This window comes from Herpailurus yagouaroundi, unplaced genomic scaffold (assembly GCF_014898765.1).
Source record: "Herpailurus yagouaroundi ecotype Mexico unplaced genomic scaffold, PumYag 186, whole genome shotgun sequence".
Classification (NCBI taxonomy): domain Eukaryota; kingdom Metazoa; phylum Chordata; class Mammalia; order Carnivora; family Felidae; genus Herpailurus; species Herpailurus yagouaroundi.
The window spans coordinates 13174488-13191472 of NW_024412417.1; the positions used below are offsets into that span (position 1 = coordinate 13174488).

Genomic DNA, 16985 nt, shown 5'->3' on the forward strand with positions numbered 1-16985 from the left:
GTGAATGGTATTATGCCACTGGGAGTTAGGGTTATTTATTACAGCAGTAAGCCTACGTTGACTGGATTAGTACAGGGAAAAGACAGACATACAGCTGGCCCTTGAACGACAGGGGTTTGAATTGTGCATGGGTCCAGTTATATGTGGATTTTTTCTGGTAAATACAATACTGTATTAGCTCTTCCTTATGATTTTCTTAATACCATTTTTTCTCTAGGTTTCTTTATTGTAAGAATACAGTATGTAATACATACAACACAAAATATGTGTTATTGACTGTTGATGTTATTAGTAAGGCTTCTGGACAACGGTAGCCTATTAGTAGTTAAGTTTTCGGGGAGTCAAAAGTTCTACGTAGATTTTCAACTGCATGGTGGCCCTCCCAACCTCCAAGTTGTTCAAGGGTCTACTATACTTGGGCACCAGTAACTTAAGGATTCCTTAAAATAAAATGGCTCCTTTATTTGCAGAAGACAGCATATTTGCCTAAAAGAAAATCATTCTTTAGGTCCCTTCCTACCAGTCTCATTTTGCTTCAGAATTAGAAGACAGACAGCCTTTGGCCCACCAAGAATAGGGCTGGGCGTACTGATCTGGAATCCTTGGCACTGATACGAACAGACTGCTCACAAATTAGGTTGGCTGTTCACCAGCTGAAGAATGCTCCTTCTAAGTTTAACTCAGGTGTAAAATCTTATGGCTCCCAGTTGTTTGCTTGTCTCTTTTGTTTTGATGTTTGCTTGTTTATTTGTTTAAAAAATTTTTAATGTTTATTTTTTTGAGAGAGACAGAGCACCAGCAGGGCAGGGGCAGAGAGAGAGGGAGACACAAAATCTAAACAGGCTCCAGGCTCTGAGCTGTCAGCACAGAGCCCGAGGCAGGGCTCGAACCCACAAACCACTCCAGATCATGATCTGAGCGAGGTCAGGCACTTAACTGACTGAGTCACCCAGGCGCCCCTGTTTGTTTTTAATGATAATTCTCATTTTGGCTATACTGGCCAGCATTAGGAAGAAACTTGGGTGTTGATATACATAGGTTCCCTGTATAAGTAGACTCTAAGTTCCATGATGGTAGAGACCTTGCTTGTCTTGTTCACCATAGCACCCCTGGTGTCTAGTCTAATGCCTGGCACACAGTAGGTGCTCGAAACTTGTTTGAATGTACAGAAGACTGAATGTTTGAATAAAAGCTCAAACAAAAATCAGAAGTCCATAAAGTAACCTGGGCTCTTTATGCCAGTGGCATATATCATTCAAAGACCGTGTTGGGGAGGAGCCCAATGCTTCCTATAATACTGTGGATGCAGTAGCCAGTTAATAAACATTTGCCTCCTGTAGCACTTGATGCCTGGGAACGCGTAGGATGGGCTAACTTTTGTGGGATGCTATTTTTTTTTTTATCTCCAAGGATGTTGTAAATATGGTTGTCACAAAATTGGTTGTGGTTTTAGTTGTATGAATCTGTGGGAGTCAGCTGAGCAGACAACCAAAGAATATAACATTTCTCAACATGTACCTCTAAATGGACAGGGTTTAAATTCATAAAAGTAAAGAAAATCTAGAATCACACTTTAAAATTCATCCTTGCATAAAAATGTGCAGCTTTGGGTTTCTGGCAGTCATTGGGACAGAATTCAGAAAATGTGAACAATCCTTGCATTAGGACAAGCAGCAGCTGAATATCGTTCAGATTAGAGATTTCTTTCCTGCAAATCAAATATAGAACTTTAATGTTAGCTGAGTATACTGCTGTACATTGGTGCAAACTAAATTTTAAAGAGATTCTGTGTCTCTTAATTAAAGGACATATTTATAGAAATATGTCCAAAAAAACTAAAGTTCACTGCAGAGATAAAAAGAACAGACTGCCTTTAGTTTGGAGAACACGGCTCCAGTGAATTTAAATATTTATCATATAATTTTTATATCAAAGTCTTAATGAGCACTAACTTTTATGGTATTACTTCTGGAGACAATAAAAAATACTATATTTTGGACTGCTATTTCTAGTTGGATTCCCACCATGGGGCACCATTTAAATAATAGATGATTTCATGAAAAGTAAAGGCACATTCCTTCCTGAACTTAAAATTTCAAACACCTGCCATCAAAGAAGCAAACAGTACATCCGGGAGTCAGAGATTTTAGACCTTTTCCAAGTTTCTCTATCAAAGTTGCCTCAGAGACTCAAAGTCCCCAAAGCAGGTGTTCTTTTCTTGTCCAATGAATTAAAAACCTTTGAGAAAAAATCCTCTTTCATAGTTCCCCCGAGAACACATGAAGAAAAATTGCTAAGCTTCCATTTCAAATGTTAGGGATTTGGATTGAGTTTAGACAACAGCTTGCACAAAATGTCATAGCTCCAACTCTCTTACGCTGACGTGGGGGGTGCTGATGTAATAGAAAGAGTGGCTTTGGACAATTGAAAGGCAGACTTGGAAAGGTAATGATACCTGACATCAGCCAACCTACTGCAAAGCTATCTAGAAACTTGGGCAATATCTTCCACAAATTCAGAGTGACATGAGAATGAGACAGTTGTCTACATAGTCTCACGAAACAATAACATTAACACCTTCTGGATTGTTCTTAAATATCCAATAAGTCAAATAAGATTCTGAGTTTAAATTACTTGGGAAGTGTCTTTACTCCACATTTCATTTTGAATATGGTCCATCCTGGGGACCTCTGGTAGATAAGCCAGCAGGCTCTACCCTGTGTAACGAACTAACGTTGCAACTTACAATTCACGCAATTATGTGCTTTCCATTAAACTAAAAAGTTACAGTGCTCGCTTCGGCAGCACATATACTAAACTAAAAAGTTACAAAAGTTCTTTTTTTTTTAATGTCTATTTATTTTTGAGAGAGAGAGAGAGAGAGAGAGACAGAGCGTGAGTGGGGGAGGGGCAGAGAGAGACGGAAACACAGAATCTGAAGCAGGCTCCAGGCTCTGAGTTGTCAGAACAGATCCCGAAGCGGGGCTCAAACCTGTGAACCGCGAGATCATGACCTGAGTCGAAGTCGGACACTTAACTGATGGAGCCACCCAGGCGCCCCAAAAGTTACATAAGTTCCTTAATGATCTCATATAATATCCCACATTGTTCATCTAAGTACAGCTTATTTTCTTTGAGTGGATAAAGGTTGCTTTGTAAATAGCTAAGGTCTTACTTCCATGGTCCTTGGTTTTAACTTGCATAACTTGCATTAATACTGAGTGAGTCCTTCCCCTTAACCCCTATCTGATGAGGTAAGAGTTCCTCAGTCCGTGTAACCTAAGAATGTTTACAGATTTCACGGAGGAAAAACAAAAAAAGTTATAGCGTGGTAGCTGTCTGGATAGATCATCCTTTTCACACAGAAATTAGAGAACACTGTGAAATTCACACATTCAGAGAATAAAATCAGCTGTGGAACTGAATGTGGAAATGGTGGTGTGGGTTTTGTCCGATGCAGTTCTGTGACATTTTGGCATCACTAGCTTACACGCCATTTAACTCTGGGGTGAATAGAATTCAAAGGGATCCAGGAACTTGGATGGGAAAACTATTCCACTTTTAGTTTTACCAGTCTCAAGCTGAAATTTAGTATTTCTTTTCATTGAAATGTAGGCTACAAACCACACTACCTGTGATTTTGTTGCCAAGAGAAATCACGGATATTCTCACATCACATTACAGTCGGTATGGATTTTTCTGAAATACCTTTTACACTCATCACAACTTCAAAATTATGGTATTTATACCTGCTGCTAGTTTGTATTATTTAATAATAGATTATTAATAAGGCACATATCACAATTTTTAAAAATCTGGTTAATGTATTTCAATAAGAGTGGTTTCCTTTGTGGTACTGCATACTTTATCTTATGCATTTAAAAGCATCGTTCTGAGAAGACTAGAGGCTCTACTAGGTTGCCAAAGAAGCCTATGACACCAAACAGGTTTGAAAAACCCCGAAACTATACCAAGTATCTAATAATTCAACAGCGGGCTTCAGAGTAAATCATTCCTTGCTGCTATCTTGTGAAGCTGAAACAAAGTTGACCTTGAAATCAGCACAGTCTCATTGCTGTAAATAGGCAATTGTGAGGAAAGTCATTTTTTAAAAATTTTGCCATAAGAACAAAAAACCTGTAGATTTTAGAACATCTCTGCAATCGTGGCATATAGGATGCTCTCTTCTGGTGATAAATGTGATCACTGACATATTGCCATCGATACTGACTTGTTCTCATATATTTCACACTGCTGAAATGCAGGGCATTTTATAAGGGCATTGAACACAATCATTTTATAACTTTAACTTAAAGCATCACAGAGGGAGCACTAGGAAAATCTTTGCTATATCTTTGCTATCTAAACTGTAATGATAACTCCTTATTTTTCATAAAAGAAGGAACCATCAAAGTACTCCATCAAAGAGAGTGCTATTAAGTCAGTGCTACCGGTCCTATTCATGCTCATTTGAAATGTTGCAAATCAATTAACATATTTCTAGGGGTGTTAAGAATGTGGCCTCTGAGTTATTATAATCATGAGATAAATCATATGGTGACATGATGCCTCAATAGATGTGTCTTGATTTAAGCATACTGGACTTTTTGGAAAATCCTCCATGGGGACTCTGGCCAAAGAGAAACTTATCAACTGTCAGTGAGTTAAATGAATTTTCAGTCATTGAAAGCTATTGAAAAATTATTGTGAAAGCTATTGAAAAATAATTGTTCACTTTTGTTCACTTATCACTGACTGAAGTGAAATACGGTTCAAAATCCTCATCTCCATCTCCAAGAATAAAATAAATGCAAACAGAATTCTGAAACTAATTAAGAACAATATATTCTTGCATTACATTGAGATATAATTCACGTAAGATATATATTATTCATGTACATAGTTAAACCATTATTATCTATCCATCAAAATAGTAGGTATATTACATGTGCTGCTCTAAAACCTGCCTATTTCTCCTGTTGAATTTGTAAGATTTAGAAACCTGATCATAAATGTAGACTTCGATTAAATCGATGTCAGAGGTTTTTTTTTTTTTTTTGAATTATCAGCTGCAAAACCATCCAACCTGTGTGCAATGATAGAAACCCCAAAATTACTAAACTTGGGAAGAAAATGAACTACAACAATGCACATAAAACAATTTGCATTGTATACTGTGACAGGAATAAGGAGATAAGAGGCCTTATTAATCACAGTTATCAAATTATTCATTCAAGACCTGGAGCAAAATTTTAGTGACTGTTTATATCTGTATTTGCATTAAAGTGACCCCTACCAGTGATAATTTAGTTTTAGGGCTATTCTTTTCTTCTATGGGTAATATTTCATTTCTTAAATATAAGAACAGCTTACATGACTCCTTCCTTAGTGAAGAGCATCCAATGCCACTCTCCACACAGCTGAATTTTCAGAGGAAGATACTGAAAATGTACACTTTGCTCTAACAACCAAGAAGCAACTGCATGCACACAGGCGTAAGAGGTTCCACCCCAACTTCCTTGGCATAGTCCAGATTATTTTTCTGTAAACAGGAAGCTGTTGACAGTTTCTCTGGTATTTTCAGAATACCCTATTTACAAGAAAAGTCCCAACTTTTGTTTCAAAGTATAATGTTCTTTCCCCGCTGTGCCTATTGTTGCTAATTATGCATGCTGCAAACAAGATAGAAACCAAATTCCAAACTATTCCAGGCTGATTTAGAATGAGGAGCAATTGTTTAAAAAAAAAAAAAAAAAAAAAAAAGCAGCCAGCAACATATTGCAAGGCTATGCTGGAGTCTTTAAACCCAAAACAATGCTGAAGGGAGGATTCCTGGAATTCAACGGGAATATTTGGCTCAGCTGCAAAATCCGTATCTCTGAATAATGTCATGCTAGCAAGTGTTGAGCAAGAAAGGCTATTATATTTTAACTCACTTCGGAGAACGTTAATCCAAATTTAACCAAATTCCGGAGACTCCACACAAAATTAGCAACTAGAAGCCACTTCACATTTTTTCCCCCCTTGTACAACAATAATTGCTCATGAAGACAAACTTGTAGGAGGTAAAAGAGACGGGAAAACCACAATAAGCTATAAACCATCCAAGTACTGTATATAAAGCAGACGAATTACCTCACACAAAAGAAGTGCAAGATTTAACAGTCCATGCTCTGCAGCCCCTGGAAAGCAGCGGTGCGGCGTGGAGAGCAGCAGCGGTGGCGGCAGCAGCCAGCATCCACCAGATTCTCACAGGCCTTTGACTGTGTGGACTCAGCCACAGACTCTGCCTCCAGCTGACGTCAAAGTCCCTGTCACATGGCCAGATGAAAGCCAAGAGAGCATTGGTTGCCGTAGCAACCACAGAACAGCTCTGAAATTATTTCAATAGGTCATCTGTCACTGTGGGGTGCATGTGTGTGTGTACAACGTGTGTACACACACACACACACACACACACACACACACGCACACCACAGTCATCACGGACAGCTCCCGGACAACCTCGGCCCCTGAAGTTGTGACTCAAGCTTGCCTATAACTTTCCTCTTTAAGACTTTTATGTCTGTTTGCTGACACTTCCTCGCAGGAAAATGCATGCCACTCCGAAGTTCCCACTGGTCTCGTTATCACCAGCACAAAGTGTGCATCTCTCTTTATAGAACAGAAGGAAAGAAAATGAAAAATTCTGGAGGGGGGGGGTTAGTTTTCTGAGCTAATTAAATCTATTTGCAAGCAAACGGATACAAACAGAAACTCAAGGGGAATTGGAAGAAAACAGATCTTAAAAACTCCCTAAGAATCCACGTCGATGTACTGAGACCATGTTAGTGATGGAAAGAAGAACAAGAAACATGGGGTAGCGGCCCAGAGTCAGATGAGAGAATCCAAGGACCTCGACAGCAAGTGGGATGGGGGAAAACGGATGATGAATTCCAAAGTCCGGCAATGTAAAATGTCTATGCAACAATGATGACCAAAGTTTCAAAACAGCACCACTTTAAAACGGCCTTGGGAGTACATCAAAAATACTTTTAGACCTTTGCTCTGAGGCCGCCATACAGGTGCCAAATCCTCTCCTCCTAAATGCTCTCCTCCTAAAGGCTATCATCTGAGCCCCTCTGGGGCTCAGTGTGGAGTAAGTGGGTGAATGCCTCATGAACGCCAAGTGCAGTGAAAGCCTACAGTCACAGAATAAAGAACAGTCCTGCACGTTTTCTAACTTCAGCTTTATTTCCTTTAGGACAACCCCGCGTACTTCTAATTCAGCACACGTGCTTATTTCCTAGTTCCTTCTCCTTCTCAATTAACAGGAAGCCAATTAAACAAAATGGAATGAGGCCCACAGGAAGGACCCTGAAAAATACACGCAGAAAATGTATACTCATTCAAAGGGAAAAGAGTTAAAAGGTAGGGGAAAAGAGATTGCTCGCAAAACCCGAAGGACCTTCCCATGCTAGTGTTATCAGGATTTCTACTCTGGTTCTTAAAAAAAAAAAAAAAAAAAACGGCCAGGGCAGGGGGCGGGTAGCTCTGAGGTGCTACAAAATATAAACGGAAGCTAAACCAGCTGAGCAGATTACATCTGTGTCACTCTAAAAGAATGAAATTTCTTCAGAGTCAGAAATTGCTTCTTGTTGAACAATAAGACTAATGTCCAAACTGTGGCTGTAAAATCCTTCTATTCCTTCTTCTTCTTCTTTTACTTCTGTCCCAGCCCCAGCTGGGAGAAAAGACATATTTGTATTTGAAAAGTTATTTTCCTGATGCTATTAGCTATAGCAACGCAAAAGTAAAATCAAGCTGCAGCGCTACAACGATTTCAGAGTTATGACAGATGAGAATTTACCTGTTCGCACAAGAACAATGAGCTTTTTGAGCCCAATGTCCATCTGCAATAGGTCGAGATGTCTCAGCAGGGGCAGGTTTCAGCCACAATTCACAATTTTGCAGTTTGTTACAGTTATGGTTCTGGGTTTCTGTTCAGAAATGCACATCCTAGTAATGAGCAGAATGGGAAGAGAGGAGAGAAAGTATGTCTTTGTAGACTTCACATGTCCTCTGAGCTGCCTGCTGTAACATCTCCCTGACTCTGGATCCATGGCTGACTTATCGATCAGCTCTTTCTGTAGCTTCAGCATCTGAGTAAAACTGCAGTACCAAGCTCTGCCAATAGGTGATGTCCTCTGAAACAAGAAGTTCTTGGTAATGAAAATTCCTAAAACCCAGGGCTTTCACCTGAAATTCAGCAAACACTGACATCTTTTCCTTTTGAATTTTCCATCAATTTTTAGAGTAAGGACACTTTATACTGACTTGGGCTTAAACTCATTATAAGTCAAAATAATCAGTGGACGGACCTTCAAAAAGAAAAGTTGGATGCATGCTTTCTCTTGCATACTTCCAAAATGCTATCACTCATTTTCCCTTCGCAAACTACCTAGGATTAAGAGCTTCTTCTTACAGCTGAAGAAGCTTCCAGTCACCTGCAGGGTTGAAATCATGATGACTGATCTCACTGGTGCTCAGGTTTCTACCAATCTGGCTAATTAATCCAAATGTAGTTGAAAATATCATGGGACATACAGATGTGGGTTTTTCCAATCACAGCCCATCACACTGAGAGAGTATGTCGTTTAGGTTTTAAATGACAACACATTTTTTTAAGGTGAACATGATTCACTGAATTTAAAAATATCCACTCAAAAACAGTTCTGCACCACAGTTTTCATTTGCTGTATGAATGCCAAGGCTGCCTATTATTAGTCTGACCACTTTGCCAGAAATAACTGATAAATACCCAACAGGGAGTCTGACTTGGGTTCACACACCTGAACTAACAGGGCCTTTGGGTCATGAACAGACAACTAGAATCAGCCTTTCTAGGTAAAAATGTTCCTATCTCCCCATCTTAACATTAGTGGGAAGGCCATGGACGCATTTTTGGAGACAATGGGTTCAAATCTCATCTGGGCAAGTTATTTAAGTCCTCCGATCCTTAGTGCCTACATCCTAAGGTTGTTGTGAAGGTTATAAAGTTAATGTTTTCTAAAAGTCTGACTCCCAGCCATAGGGTAGATGGCTTAATGTGTATGCCACTTCTGACTCTAGTAAGTTTATCTTTCTGACTCTAGTAAGTCTACAAAGACTTTTGGGGAAAGGAGACTCTTACTCATCTCTACAACTCCGTGTTTAGCACAGGGCACAGAACATGATGAGAGCTCAAAAAATGTTGACTGACTCTCCTATTGGGAAATCACTGCTGAGCAATAGAAAAAAAAAATGGCTCCTTTTTATTCTAAAAGAGAAGAGAATAACCCTTCAACCCCCAAAAAGGCAACGGAAGGAAAAATAAATATTAAAATGTAGACTTATCACAAAATTTTCTAACAAAGAAAGGGTTCAAATAAATTTACCAAGTAAATCAAACTTATCTCTACTAAATCATGAGATAAGTTATATGCCGATGTACTTTATGGCTATTGCTGTTGATGTTGGATAATCTTTTTTTATTTTTAAAAAACTTTTTTTAAGGTTTTAATTTATTTTTTGAGAGCGAGAGACAGAGTGTGAGTGGGGGAGGGGCAGAGAGAGAGGGAGACACAGAATCCGAAGCAGGCTCCAGGCTCCGAGCTGTCAGCACAGAGCCCGATGCAGGGCTCAAACCCACGAACTGTGAGATCATGACCTGAGCCGAAGTCTGACGCTTAACTGACGAGCCACCCAGGCGCCCCTGGATAATCTTTTATATTAACTTACATTAATTGAGCACTGAATACATGTCAAGCATTGTTCTAAGTGCTGTCAAGATATTAAATTATTTACTATAATAATCCTATAAGGCAGGTATGATTCTTTTCCAGATTTCACAGCTGGTGAAACTTAAGCACAGAGATGTCAAGTAATTGGCCTACCTAATGCAAGGCAGAGCCAGAATCTACACTCAGGAAGCCTGGCTTCATCAATTCTGGGAAATAATTTACATGTGATGCATTCTTAGAAAGAATCGAATTATTTCTTATGTTCATTTTATACTTGAGGATTGTTCTCTATTTTTAATTTCTTACGAGGGAGAAAAGGCCAACTTATTTTTTTCTGCATCTGGGAAGTCTAGTTATCTAATCTAGCTTTGGCCTAAGGAGTGATATGGCAAGAAAAATCGAATCACGAAGATTTGAATCAAAGAGAACGGGCAAAGTAGTGAAAATATCCTGAATAAAACGGTGCCCAGGTTATTACAGTTTTCACTGAAGCAACTATTTGGATTGCATGGGCTTGGGCAACTTCTGTTGCCCACCATGGTGGAGTTGCGTGTGTTCAAACCAATACTCTCACTGAGATAATAGCAAGAGCTGGATTTTTTAAAAAGTGGTTGGAAGACATCAGTGAGTAGTAAAGGCAGACAAATCTGTAAGTTCCAAGATCTCAGATAAAAGGAAAATACATTGATATAAACCCAACATTCTCTACCTGCTGCTTTTCTCCTCAAGTTATTTTGATATGTGGTGTGGGGCTTCAGGCATTCTCAGAGACTAGAGAGATAAAAATTAGAGTACAAATGTTCAAAAGCACCCAGGAGTTGGGGGATTGAGTCCTGGCTTAAAAAGAAAAAGGTACCATAAAGAAATGATACTAAGTTTCTGAACTGTTTTCCTCTTGAAGTGTTTGCCAATTCCTAAATGATGTCAGGCACTAGAACAAGAAGTAAAGCAAAAAATGCAGCAAAGAGTGTGAGAACGTGAAGGGAGAGGTTAGCAGTCTTGTAGTCCTAGGGAAACAAAAATTGGAGTTCAGGATCCTCCGAGGAGTTGGAGCTGGTAAACACCCTAAGTTTTCAGGTCTCACAACTCAAAGGCAATGCCACAGAAATCATGGAAAACAGGGAATAGATGGATCCTCAGAAAACCCAGGATCCATTCTAGATTTATTACAGTGCCTAGTTGGATCAAGGTAATTTGTCTATATTCTAACTATCTTCTAGAAAAAATTAACCCTCTCTAAAGAAAAATGACATCATACAAAACCTCTATCATTTTTCATACACCAATTCCAATTTGATGCAAAACTACTAATCATGCCAAGAGATAGGTCTAAATCCAAGAGGACAAAATAGAGAGAGATCCACTGGTGAGTCACCTTTTGTAGTTATCAGACAGGGACTTAAAATGAACTGTAAGTAGGGGTGCCTGGGTGGCTCAGTTGGTTAAGCATCTGATTCTTGATTTGGGCTCAGGTCATGATGTCACAGTCATGGGATCAAGCCCTGCATCAGGCTCCATGCCCAATGTGGAGCCTGCTTCGGGTTCTCTCTCTCTCTTCCTCTGCCCCTTCCCCCTGCTCTCTATCTCTTAAAAAAATAAAAAATAAGATAAAAATAACTGTAAGTAATATTTTCAAGAAAATAAATGGCAAGACGGATCATTCCACCTGTAAAAAATTAAATTTATGAAAAAAGAACTATTGAAATTTAAGAACTAAAAAATCCAATAACTGAAATTAAGAACACAACAGATTAGTTCAAGAGTACAGAAGATATGGGAGCCTAGGTGGCTCAGTTGGTTAAGAGTCCGACTCTTGATTTTGGTTCAGGTCATGATGCCAAGGTCAAGTGGGATTGAGCCCTGACTCTGGCTCTGCACTGAGCACGGAGGCTGCTTGGGATTCTCTCTCTCCTTCTCTGTCTGCCCCTCTCCCACTTGTGCATGCTCTCTCTCTCTCTCTTCTTCAAAATAAATAAAACTTTAAAAACAAAAAAGAATAGAGAAGATATACCAAAGAGAAAAATAGTGAAATGAAAGGTAGATTAGCAGACAATATCTAGAGTGAAGTATAAGAAGAAAAGAAGAATGGAAAATGCAGAATCAATGTTTAAGAGACATTCAGGACATGATGAAAGGCTAATGTGTGTATTTGGGAGAGGAGAGAGAGATAGGACAAAAGCAATATTTGAAGAGAAGGGGCTGAGAAATTTATAAAATTTATAAAACAACAGATTTAAGAAGCCCTTTATATCCCAAACAGGATAACTACAAAGAAAATCACACGTAGACACATCATGACCAACCTGCTGAACACTAAAGACAAAGACAAAATCTTAAAAGCAGTAAGACTATAAAGTCATATTAAGTCTAAATTTTTTCATGTTTTTATTTATTTTTCAGAGAGAAAGAGAGAGAGAGACAGAGTGTGGACAGGGGAGGGGCAGAGAGAGAGACACACACACAGAATTTGAAGCAGGCTCTAGGCTCTGAGCTGTCAGCACAGAGTCCAATGCAGGGCTCAAACCTGTGAACCGCGAGATCATGACCTGAGCCAAAGTTGGACACTCAACTGACGGAACCACCCAGGTACCCCATAAAGTCATATTAACTCTAAATGCACAACAGACGATTTTTAACAGTAAAACTCAACAGTAAGACAAACAATCCAAGTAGGAAATCAGCAAAAGACAGAGATATTTCCCCAAAGAATATATACAGATGACAAACAAACACATGAAAAGATTTTCTAACATTATTAACCATCAGGGAAATGCAAGTTAAAAAAAACCATAATGAGATATCACTAGACATCTATCCAAATGACAAAAATAAAAAATTGCGACCATATTGAATGTTGGCAAGGATACAGAGAAACTGAATCACGTATACATTGCTGGTGGGATTGTAAAATGATACAGCCACTACGGTGAATAGTTTGGCAGTTTTTCAAAAGTATTACACATGCAACCACCATATGACTCAGCAATTGTGCTCCTGTTATTTCAGAGAAATGAAGACTTATGTTAACACAACAGCTTGTACGTGAAAGCTTCTAGCTTTGTGATGACCACTAATTTGATGCTTTCAATGGGCGAGTGGTAAATTTTAGCGTATCCACACCTGGGAATACCATTCCGTACTAAAATGGAAAAAAGTACTGATACACAAGAAAACCTGCATGAACGTCCAGAGAATTAATTCCCGAGTGAAAAAGCTAATCTCAAAAAGTCACAAACTATACGATCCATTTACATACCATTATTGATATGGCAAAATTATAGAAGCAGATTAGTGGTTTCCAGAGAGTAATGTGGCGGAGGGTGGGAGAGAAGTACTTATGTTGTTAAAGAACAACTGAGGGATCCTTGTGGTGATGAAAACTTCTGTGTCTTGACAGCTTCTGTATCAATGTCAGTATCCTGGTTGTAATATTGGATCACAGTTTCACTACCTTTAAGGGAAAGTGGGTAAAAGATATTTGGATTCTCTCTGTGTTGTTTCTTACAAGTGCATGTGAATCTACACTCATCTCAAAATATAAGTTTGATTAAAAACATTTTAAATGGATATAACATAAAACATTTTCAGTCAAAACCTGAGGGAATTTTTGCTTCAAAAGAATTACACTAAGTTTCTAAAGAGTTATTTAGGCAGAAAAAAACAACGCGAGATGGAAACAGAGATACAGAAAGGGCAAATATATACATAAGTCTAAATGAATACTGATCTTATAAAATTATGACTTGTGGGGCTTAAAATATATATAGATTCAAAACATAGGGCAATATTAGCAGAAAAGGGAAGAAAGGATGGATAGAATTGAGACGTTCTAAGATTCTTATATTCTGGTAAAAGTACTAATTAATAAGTCTCTCATAAGGTAAGGGTACACAGTGTAATCCTTGTATCCACTAAAAGACTAACAAAAGAGCGAATAGCTAATAAATTAATACATCAGAAAACTCATTTTTAAAACTTCTTGATTCCCCAAAGAAGCAAGAAAGGAGGGGGAAAAAGGAAGAAAATGATAGGAGAAATAGTAACATCAAAGACTTAATCTCAAACAAGTCAGTATTTACCAAAATACGTAAACTGATTAAATATTCCAGTTAAAAGACAACAAACATCAGATTACATTAATAAGCAAATTCTAACTGTACTAGACACAAGAAATGGAAAGTGATATATAAACTACCTAGCAAAAGCTGGTGTAGCAACATTACTATCAAGAAATAGTAGTCGGTAGTATTATAAGCAAGAAATACTGCTAGAGGGGCACCTGGGGGGGGGGGGTGGGGCAGGGCTCAGTCGGTTAAGTGTCCAACTCTTGATTTCTGCTCAGGTCATGATCTCACGGTTTGTGAGTTCGAGCCCTGTGTCAACTCCATGCTAGCAGTGCAGTACCTGCTTGGTATTCTGTCTCTCTCCTTTCCCTTCACCTCCTTCACTCTCTCTCAAAATAAAAAAAACTTTAAAAAAAAAAAAGAAAGAAAGACTACTAGAGATATAAAGGAACACTTCATGATTTGCCTTTCTAAACATGCATATGCACCTAATAAAATAGCACCAAGATAAATAGAAAAAAAATCATGGTCATAGTATTGATTTAACATATCTTCCCCAATAACTCATAGAACAAACAGAAAACAACAAGTTAGAGATATAGAATATCTCAGTGACAAAATTAACCTACTTGGCTTAATTAGCATATGAAGAATAATCTAAATTACAGAATACATATTTTTTTCTAGAATGTTTTTAACAATATTGACTACATGCTGGACCATAGGAATGTCGCCAACACATTATAAATGACCAAAATCACAGAGTATACTCTTTGTACACAATGGAGCACAGCTAATAATCAGTATTAAAAAGACAAATAGAAAACCTCTTAAATCGTTTTTAGGTGATACATTTCTAAGTGACCCATGGATTAAAAAAATTACATTGCAATTTAGAAACATTTTGAACTGAATAAGATACAATGCATCAAAACTTGCATGCGCCTAAAGCACTATTTAATGAAAATGTGTATATATGTTAATTAACACACACACACACACACACACACACACACACACACACACACACACGTTCTTTTAGAACGGCACTTTGAGGAGCTCCATGGACCTGTTCCCCCATACAACAAAAATAACCAGTGAAGAATACTTTAAAATATCATAAAGTCTCTGAAAATCTTACTTAGGGTATATAGCCAGTGAAGAAACCCTTATTCAAGAAAAAAATACTAAAACTTGATAAGAATATTCAGAGTCTGTGGCACTTGAGTCATGATCCTCCCTAACCCCTTAGCTCAGTTTGATGGACGCTAAATGCTAGAAAGGTGTGAACAACAAGACTGGGTTCCTTCTCCCCTCAGCTCAAAGGATACACTGCCTCCCTGGAAAAGGCAGACCATCAGCATTTCTCCTGTTTTGGTGTCAAATTCCTGGTGAATACAGCCAAGATGGTGGTGGCTCCCTTTGTCCACCTAGCCCCCACTCACAGAGCAAACAGGTTCTACTCCAGGTACAATAGGTAGAGAATGCTGGGGCCTTACTGCTCTCAACAAGTTCACTCGTAGGACAGAGATTCTATATCAGAGACAGTCTCAGAAGACTGGAGGCTACCACCATAGTCCGGTGCCCAGAGTAGTTACTCAGAGCTTTTTTCAGAGAGGCAGTCCATAGGAACAGAGAGCTCTGAAGATCTTCCCAAAGGAAATGACTATTTGAAATCGAGTGTGGAGAAGTTCAAGTTTCAGGGTGCTCTGGAAAACGATGGAGATTTGCGTGGTAAAAATTCAGAGGAGGCTTACAGAAGAGCAAAAGCTAACCTGCAGACCAGCCAGTTTACCAGAGAGAACCAGGGAAAGAGCTAAAAAGAGCCCTTCTTTTGGGATCAGAACAAACCTCAAAGACCTTAAAGTGCCTCAAAACCCCTTTGATAAACGTAATTGGATGGCATAGAAGAGATCAGGGAAAGAGACAAAAAGAGCCATACTAAAACTAGTCTTCCCAGGGTGACTGGGCAGTTACTGAAAAAGTGATATGAATAGCACCTTTGTATTGTGCTTTATGGTTTACTTTCACAATTCTATTCATTTGACCCTAAATTAATACAAGCATTGAATTTTTTATAAGGCTGAATATCCTCAATCTAATATCCACCTCAAGTAGTGGAGAAAAAGCAAAGTAAAACAATGAAGGTAAAAGGAAGGGAATTATAAAGAGAGCAGAAATTAATTAAATTGAAAACAATGTCCAATAAAGAACACAAGAAATCCAGAATTGATTCTTGAAGCAAAATAATAGAATTAATAAACACCTAGAAGAATAAGCAAGAAAAAAAATCACCAATATCTGTAATTTAAAAAAAAAAGGATATCATCGCAGATCCTACAGATGTTAACATGTACTTGGTTTCACAGGTTCTTGGAATAGAAGATACCTTAGTAGTCCGCCAGTCCTATCTTCCTTCCAGTGGAGAAATCCTCTCTATACCATGTCTGATAGATAGTAAGCACCTGCTGCTTGAATACCTCCCAGATGTAATGAGCTCTCCACTACAAAATGTCAAGACATCCATCGTACAATGTTCCAACTGTTAGAAAGTTCTCTCTTATGATGAACCAAATGTCTCCTTCCCATCACTTTAAAATCAGGCTCATGTTTTGCTCCTTGATGCTACAAAGAGTAAATTGATGCTTTGGTTCACATGATGGCCCTTTAGAGATCTAAAAGAGCAGCTATTATGTCTATAGCTGCTAGTTGTCCCTCAATACCCATTTTCTCCTCCATAGAAATAGAATCCTTAGGTGGGAAATAGCTGCCCAGAATAAAGACATTTTCCAGCCTCCCTTGTTGCTCTGTGGCTTTGTGATTAAGGACCAGCCAATTAGATGTGAACAGATGTCATGTGTAGCTTCCAGGACCTTCCTTAAAACCCAATGAGCAAACAAACTTGTCTGAGCCCTTAGACTTTTCTTTTTCACTCCATTTACCATCCTACTGCTTGGGAGCATGGATGTGACGGCCACCACTGTGGACCGTGGGGAAGTAGGCTATTCACCCTAGAGGTGGATGGTGGAGATGTGAGCTGGCAGAAGCCTGGAATCTGAAGCCTTCATGGAGAAAGCTGCCATTCTAGTCCTACTGTACTTCCCTCTGGGGGGGTGTGTGTGTGTGTGTGTGTGTGTGTGTGTGTGTGTGTGTGTGTGTG

General features: G+C 38.7%; 1 protein-coding gene across 3 annotated transcripts in view; it reads right to left on the bottom strand.

Moving 5' to 3' along the window:
* Window positions 1-16985, bottom strand: part of NCALD (neurocalcin delta) — a 274929-nt gene that overhangs the window by 72267 nt on the left and 185677 nt on the right. Inside the window, exon 1 of one of the 3 annotated variants that reach the window (XM_040494145.1) lies at window positions 6136-6283. The exons of the other annotated variants lie outside the window; for them this stretch is intronic. The gene's annotated coding sequence lies outside the window, so the exon portion shown is untranslated. Of the gene's footprint in view, window positions 1-6135; window positions 6284-16985 lie in introns of those variants that run through there. 3 annotated transcript variants of the gene reach the window in all.